Below are 9093 nucleotides of genomic sequence, written 5' to 3'. Positions count from 1 at the left end.
TTTGTACTCCAAAAAAAATATAACAATCCATTAAAATAGTTGCATTTAACTCTCTCTTAAAGGCAGAGGAACTAAATGTAAGAATTGACTATTCTTGATATTGTATTTAAAATTACAGATACATATTTATCAGAGAAATAATTATACATTTTTCCTGATAACAAGTTTCTGCAAAAAGTTTCTAAGATAGATGCATTTTTAATTCAATTTCAAAAAAAATATTTCCAAATGCTTTCTCTAAATGGAAGCATCTATATTCCTATAGTGCTAAGATAACATTAAAAAAAAAAAACACAAAAAAGCAATCTCTTGGCTATTGAATAGCCCACTTAGTTACATAAAGTTTTCTGTTCCAATATTTTCTGAGTTTCAAAAGATACTCACTTCCTCCAAACAGAAAGAATGAAATCTTCATTTCAAAGTGTCAGTCTGTTTCCACAGTAACACGGTGGGACTCCTAGGCTAACATAAATTGCATCAGCTGACTATGGAACTTCCCAGTCTTCTTCACATCTTCAGCTTGATCTATTCTGTACGCCAAACAAAGCAAGATCATTTGTTATTTTAATGCATAAATTCCATCAGCCTGACTATAGTTGAGCACTACCAGTGCCTTCAAGGGGTCCACGTCCGTAGAGCTTATCAGCAGCGCGACTGAACTCCTCCCAGATCTGGTACTGTGGCATTTTGGCCCGGTTTCTGTGTATGTGATATTAAACACCTATAACACATCTGAAATTCTGGATATTTTCCTCAGAACTTTTTAGGAACTGAACTTTTGAATTGAATTCATGTATTTTACATATGGAGAAACAAAAATTCTGAAAGGCTGAGTAGATTTTCTCCTACATATCTTTCATTAGTGGTGGAACTGAGATCTGAACCCAGGCACAAATGATCCTAAAACCATACATTCCTTATCAGTTTTTAGTATCATGTCACATAAGCTTGGGCTTTAGAGTTACACATACTTTCGTTTGTATTTTGCATTAGATACATGTCTGATCTATTGTCTTGGAAGATGGCTTCAGATTTTGACCAAATCCAACACTCATTCATGATAAAAATCCTGAAGAAAACAGGCATAGAAAATCTTACCTGAATTTGGTAAAAGCCATTTATTACAAAATAATGACCATCATCATCTTAAATGGGGAAAAACTGAAAGTTTTTCTTCTAAAATCAGGAGCAATACAAAAATGTTCACTGTACCACTTCTGTTCAACACAGGACTAAAAACATTAGCCAGAGCAATCAGCCAAGAGAAACAAATAAAAAAGCAAGAAGACAAGTTATTTTTTTTTTTTCAGATGACCTGATCCTCTGCATAGAAGACCAAAAAAACCGGGGGTCTGGGAAGATGGTGGAATAGTAAGCAGCAAAGTAAAAAGCTTCTCTGAGAAAAACAGCCCAGATGCCGGAATACAGTATTCTGGGGAAGAAAAGCAAGAAAGACGTAGGTCCCCTTGACCAGGAAGAACTAAAGTGAGAGGTGAAGCCCACAGAAAGAATTTTTAAAAAGAAAAACTTGAACAGAAGGTGGTAGCTGGCGGTGCTCTCACCAGAGCAGGTCCTGCTGTGCCAGAAGCACTGTTGGAACCTGGAGATGCAGGGGCACAGTGAAGCTGGTAGTGGGCAATCCTGAAGGCCATGGTGGGGAGATTTATAACTTGAGAATAAAGAATGTGAATGAACAAGCAGGGGTACAAACAAAGGAACTACAAAGGCTATTTACAGAAATAATTAAGGAAAACTTCCCAAACATAGGAAAAGGAAATGATATTCAGATATATCAGGCATACAGAACTCCAGCCATCTACCACCAAAACAGAGCTACACCCAGGCATATAATAATCAAGATCCCAGAAATTCAACATAAGAACAAAATATTAAAAGCTGTTAGAGACAAGAAACAGATAACCTATAGAGGAATGCTCATCAGAATAATGGCAGATTTCTCGACACAAACCATCAAGTCAAGAAGAGCCTGGAGTGAAATATTCCAAGCCCTGAAAGAAAATAATCTCCAGCCCAGATTGATATACCCTGATAAACTGTCTCTGGAAATTAGTGGAGAAACAAGATGCTTCCAAGACAAAGAGGAACTGGGGAAATTTGTGACCACCAATCCAACTCTGCAGAGAATACTGCAGGGCATTCTAGAGAAAGAGAAGAGTACCAAGATTTCAGGAAGAGTGGCAGAGAGGCCTCAATGAATGCAGCAGAAAACAGAAAGAATAAGACAAGCAGACAACTGATGGCAAAAAAAGAGCACAACAGAATGAGGCAGAGAAGGTTGGTTATAATGTCTAATAGAGATGGCCTTGATAAACTAAATTTAAAAAGAATAGATCAGGAGGTAGGGTCCACCAAGACGATATTTTTAGGAAATATAATTAACAGGAAAAAGAGTACATTAACTGAAAATCAAATGTGAGAAAACAATGCTCTATGTGACAGGGAACCAGAGAGTAATAGGGGCAACTAGATCAGGATTTGTGGATAGGTTGGAAAGACAGGCTTTAATAGGTAAAGGAATACAATTAGAGATCAAATCCAGGAGAGAGAAGGTTTGGAAACACTTAGGTAAATAGCAGGTTGTCCCTCCACCACCAATTTAAAACCAAGAGTCTTGGTGAGATCCAAAAATGCACAGTGCACCCTGGGGAAATGAAAGGGGAAGGAGAGTCTTAAAAAAGACTGCAGAAGATATTGTTAATAGTGTATCAAGAATTAAAACTCATATTACTTGCGCTGCTCTGCTTTGATTTTATTTATTCTGTCCCAGTTTGTCTACTTGCATTAGATTTGAGGGCACAGACAGCTATCCCAAAAACATCAGGATATAGCACAGTAATCACATTTAATTTCCTATTAACTTAATCTGGAGCCCTGTATGATTTATACTGTTTTATCATGACTGATCTTGGTTAAATCCAGTTTGTTTGATTACTGTTTGGTATCGACAGATTTTATTCAAAACTGATATGATTGATAGTATTAAGTCTGAGAGTATAGGCAACTAGGCTGAAGATGACAAGACTCACTGTAATACCCATTCTGGTTTGAATAGTGGCTGTTTTTGAAGTTTTATAGTATATACAAAGTTGTGTTTTATTAATACTGTTATGTACTGATATATTAACACATTAACCATGATAGAACTTTTTGTACAATGGTCTTATATGTCTTTTCTGTTTCATGTGTTTATAGGAATATGTTTTGTTTTGCCTTGCTTTGTTTTGTTTCTCCCTCTAATATAGAAAGGATAGAAATACAGGTTAAGACTCATGCATTTGTAGAATGTATAAACAGTTTATGAGAACTGATCTTAACGACACATCATGAAATACATGTACAAATGCTTTGAAGAAAAAGAGACATTACAATACCCAGTGCTGATCCCAGAGTGTCATAGTGTGAAACCCAGAACTAGTATTATTTTTGTTCAGAGTGATTTTATCCTTCTTGGTTTTGTTCAATCTCAACATAAATGAAGATATGGATAACTGCATGTATGTTTAAGTGTATAGGATTGATAACCATATTACTAAGTTTTTGTTGGATAGTTGAACAGAGCTTGTTGCAGTCTCACTGTTTGAATCCCCACTTTATATGGTCCACTTTTGTATCTTGAATAACTATTTGTAAGAGGACAATATGTAATCATCAACTAGTGATTTCTTAGTGTTTATTTTTTCTTTGAAAGTATGTATTATTTCTATCCATTTTCTGTTTTGTTTAGTCTTTCTTTAAATAAAAGTTTTAAAAAAAGAAGACCAAAAAATTCTATAGAAAGACTCCTAGAATTCATAATCAATTTTGGCAATGTAACAGAATAAAAAATCAATCTACAAAAATCAGTAGCATTCCTATATGCTAACAATGAAAGAGAAAGGAATTAGGACAAGAATATAATTTACAATAACATCCAAAAAAATTAAATACCTATAAATTAACCTACCAGAGAAGTGAATGATATCTATAACAAAAGAATATAGCATTCTGGAAAAGGAGATGAAGAACACATTAGAAAATAGAATGATGCTGCCTGATCCTGTATAAGCAGAACCAATATCGTAAAATTGTCCTACTTCCTAAACTGATGCATATATTTATCACAGTCTCAATCAAATATCTACAACATTCATCACAGAACTATAGAAAACAATCCTAAAGTACTCATGGAACCAGAAGATAACCAGAGAAGTGTCAAATAGTCCTGGGCATCAAGAGCAAAGTTGGAGACATCACAATACCTGACTTTATACTACAACACTACAGTGATTTTAAAAAATGGCAACATGTTGGCACATAAACTGACAGGTAGAACAATGGAGCAGAATAAATAATGCAGAAATCATGCATTCAACTGTTTGATCTTTGACAAAGGGACCAAAAGCATATCTTGGAGAAAAGATAACCTCTTTAGCTGGGAAAACTAGCTATCTACATGCAGGAGATTGAATTGGAATCATGCTTTTTTTTTTTTTTACCACGTATTGAACTAAAATCAAAATGGATAAAAGATCTACATTAAAACAGAAATAATCTACTAGAAGACAAAATAGATAAAACTCCTGAAGTTATAGGTGTAAGCAATTGAAAGAAATAGCAAGAATCAACAAATGAGATCACAGTAAAACCTTGAGTTGTAACTTGTTCTGTAAGTGTTACACAAGAGAAGTAAATATTTCTAACAAATTTTAACTTGATAAAGGAGCAACATCTTGCAATATAAGTAGTACACGATGCTGATGTCACATGATTATAACTGAGTCGATAATTTTTCTCTATCATCTCTATCTCTCTCTATCTCTATCTCCTAGAAGCAAGAGGTTATTTGAGGAGACATCCTCTGCAGAGGAGAAAAAAAAGTCAGAGGAATCTTATTTCAAATGAGATCAGAGATATATAAAAATTTGGGAAAGGGTGAAAAATTTTATAGAAAATCACCACCCAAATAAGTCTGCAGCAATGTAAGCAATGAATCTGTTTAATGACAATATAGTGTCACATTTTCACAAAATCCTCAAAAGGCAGAAAAAGTAAGTGTCATTGGATAGGTCCTTTGTTAAAGTTGCATGGAAAGAAAAAGATTCCATTGAGCTGGTAGATATCAGTGATTCTGTTAGTGATAGTGAAAGTCATTCTACAAAACAACTCTCCTTTTCTCTGGCTTTCCTCACACCAGCTAGGAAGGTTTTCAAAGATAATTTCAGGTTATTTTTTTATTTTGCTGTATTTTATATTTTCTTTATTATTTTGTATTACATTGTAATATTATAATAATTTTCTATGAATTTGGGGGTTGTGGAATGAATCATTTGAATTTTCATTTTTCTTAAAGAGAAATTCACTTTTATACACAAGTGCTTTGAATTACAAGCATGTTTCTGGAGTTAACCATGCTCACAAACCAAAGTTTTTGTTTTGTTTTTGTTTTTTTTCCAAAACACTTAAATTTTACTGAAAATGATAAAATACAAAAACAGCAGATTCTCATTTTAAAGTTGAAGTTGCAGCATTTCCCAGACTTTCTTAGCACTGCATCCATTCTTGTCACTATTGCAAAAAAAAGTTCCAAAACTAAAATAATGAATAGATTTGCTGGTAAACATTTTTCTCATAGTTGTAAGCCCTACCCAGGACACAAACCAAGGTTTTACTGTATTTCAATTAAAAACTTCTCCACAGTAAAGGAAGCAATCAGCAGAGTGAAGACAGAACCCACAGAATGGGAACATTTTTAGAGGCATAATATTTAGAATAAAGAAATCAAATAATTGTAATAACCCAAAGAAAAATTCTAGTAAAAAAATGGGCAAGTAAAATGAATAGACACCTCTGAGAATAAGAGATACAAATTGCCAATAAACATAAAAAACTTATTCAATACCTCTGGCCATTAGAGAAATTCAGAATTAAAACAACACTAAGATGCCATTTTATGCCAGAAAACATCAAAAAATCAAATAATAACAAATGTAAAGTGGCTTCAGTGGAAAAGTAACTCCTCTATATTGTTGGTGGGAATGTAAACTAGTTAAAGGAAATCAATATGAAGATTTCTCAAAAAGCTAAAAGTTCTATTTGATCCAGCTATTCCCCTCTAATTATCTTGCCAAAAGAGATAAAGAAAACACATTACAGTTATACATGTGTACCAATGTTTATAGCAACACGATTGTTAATAATTAAACCCTAGAAGCAGCTTACATACCTCTATCAACAGAAGAATGAATAAAGAAAATTTATCTAGGCACCCAGAAGACCACAGCAGCTTACAGGATCATAGGCCGCTCTTCCTCTGGACCTGGCTGACTTCAGGAGTTGAGGGGAGCCTTGGTCACTCTTTCCCTACTCCAAGATGACTTCAGCAGCTAACAAGATCCTTGGCAGCCCTTTCCCTTCACCTAGATGACCTCAGCAGCAGAGAGAAGACTCCACTGACCTTCCTCTATACCTGAAAGAATTTACCAACTGATGGGGTCATTCTCTCACACCCAGAAGACCTCATTTGTTGATAGAATCATCAACCATCCTTCTCCCACATTCAGAAGACCTTAGCATCCAAGAGGTGCCTTGGCTGTCCTTCCCCTGTACCTGAGAGACCTTACCAGCTGACAAGATAGTCAGTTGCCCATGCCCCACACTTGAAAGACTTCAGCAGCCCATGGACTGTCAGCAAATACTTCCACCACATGCAGCAACTTGATGGGCTAGTGGGAGCCTCAGCAACCACTTTTCTCACATAGAGGACCTAAACGGGCCAGAAACAGTGCACTGAGTTTCCTTCTTAAATAGAAGACTTCAGTGGGTCAAAAGGATGCTGAGAGAACCCTCCACCCAGCTGGAGGACCTTAGCAAGTTAGAGTGTAGTGAGTCCTTCTTCCACATAGAGAACACTCGGTGGTTTTGCGAGAGCACCAATGAGGTCTCCCCCCACCTGGACAAACCCAAAAGGGCCCACAAGACTCCCAGTGACACAGTAGGGCAGCTAGGGCAAAAACTATAGACATATGGAACTAGCAGCCAGGAACAGCCTGAAGCTGCAGTAACAATAGCAGCTAAGGAATGGCTTACATGTATAGGCTAGTCAGTCTAGGAAAAATATAGAACTTATCCAATAGATGAATGCATAATTCACCCTAACTCTGCAGAAGAAATTCAGGTGACTAGCCCCTCCTCTGCACTGTAATGACCCAGGAACTGGGTGAATGTCAGTCACACAATGGGACCCTAAGACACACATGATGGGTAGTTGAGATTCACAGAACTGAAAAGACCAAAATGAAGAAACAAAAGAGCACAATATAATCTCAAATGGCCACTCCATCAGGAAAAAGTACAAGAGACATCAAAACAGAGGACACTGGAAGTCCATGTGCTTGAATTTCTGAAAATATAGCAAGTGAAATAAAGAAACAAATCTATGAGGCTATCGAGGAAATCAGGTTATAAGATTACTTATAGGTAAAGAAAGAAATGACAACCTTAAAAAGGAGTTCATAACTAGAGAAGACATAGATTTAAAAAGTATGGGAGCATGGGGAATGATGCAAACCTTAAATGAACAATAAAGGAAAGAAATAGAATGCATGAAATTAATTCAAAAGAGATGTTCATGAAAATAAAAATTCCATTGAAAGCTGCTGAAACCACTTGAATGAAAATGAGATAGACTTTCAGGCCCTGAAGACAGGATCATAGCCAGTGATAATGAAAGAAAAGAACTTTTAGAAATAACAAGGGATCATGAAATAATAATTCAGCAGCTTCAAGACAATACAAAGGAAAACAATAAAAAACTCATAGGTGTCAATGAAAATGCAGGAGTCAACACTGATAACATAAAAATACTATTTACAGAAGTAATAGTAGAAAACTTCCCAAGCATGAGAAAAGAATCAGATATACAGATAAGTGAGGTATATAGAACTGCAAACCATCATAACCAAAATAAACCTACATCCAGAAATATAATAATCAAGATCCTAGAAATTGAGCATTAAAACAGAGTATAAAAGCTGTTAAAGAAAAAACACAACTCACGACAATTAATGGCAGCCTTCTCAATCCAAACCCCCAAGTCAAGATGAGATTGGAGTGAAGTGTTTCAAGCCCTGAAAGAAAACAATATTCAACCCCAAATTGATGTACCCTGCAAAACTTTCTTTGAAAATTAATGGAGAAATAAGATGCTTCCATGATAAAAATAAATGAAGAAATTCATGTCTACCAAACCAACCCTGGAAAGAATACAGAAAGACATACTAGAGAGGGATAAAAATGATAATAATTCCCAGAATAGTGACAGAAAGAAAACAACAGGCAGGCCAAGCAGTTTAACAAGGGAGTAAAGCAGAGAATCAACAACAGGAAAATAACATGACAAAGTTAACCCAGTAATCAGTTATAATCATCAATGTAAATAGCCTCAATTCACCAACTAAAAGAAATGGCAGAATGGATCAAGAAACAGGATCCAACAATATGCTGTATACAAGAAACACATCTGACTTGAAAGGGAATGCAAAGATTGAATGACAAAGGTTGGAAAACAATATTCTATGAAACAGGAACCCAGCAAAAAACAAGAGTGGTTATTCTGTTTTCATGCAATGTGAACTTCAAACCAAAAATGATCAAAAGAGATAAATAAATTCATTACATACCTGCTAGGGGAATAATTCAAGAGGAAGAGATAACAATTATAAATATATATGCACCAACTACAGGAGCACCAAATATGTAAGACAAATACTAATAGACATAAAAAAACAAGTATGGAATAATACAATTATAACTATAATTAGTACCCCATTGTCACAAAGAGATAGATAAACTAGACAAAAAGTCAGCAAAGAAATAACAGAACTAAATCAAATCTATGAACAAACGGACTTAGTAAATGTTTATAGAGTGTTCCAGCCAACCACTTCAGAATATACATTCTTCTGAGCTGCACTCTTTAAAATAGATCATATTAATATGCTTAAATAAGTGAAATTATTCATTGCATATTATTTGAAATTATTCCATTCATATTATTTGACTATAGTGCACTGAAATTAGAAATTAATGGAAAAA

General features: G+C 35.1%; 1 pseudogene; it reads right to left on the bottom strand.

The window, feature by feature from the left end:
- Positions 1–424: 424 nt before the first annotated feature.
- Positions 425–686, bottom strand: LOC100720820 (signal recognition particle 9 kDa protein-like; annotated as a pseudogene).
- Positions 687–9093: the final 8407 nt, after the last annotated feature.

Source organism: Cavia porcellus, unplaced genomic scaffold, assembly GCF_034190915.1.
Source record: "Cavia porcellus strain 051 isolate PalLab524CR breed Dunkin Hartley unplaced genomic scaffold, mCavPor4.1 scaffold_21, whole genome shotgun sequence".
Taxonomy (NCBI): domain Eukaryota; kingdom Metazoa; phylum Chordata; class Mammalia; order Rodentia; family Caviidae; genus Cavia; species Cavia porcellus.
This window is presented reverse-complemented; position numbering and strand designations above follow the sequence as displayed.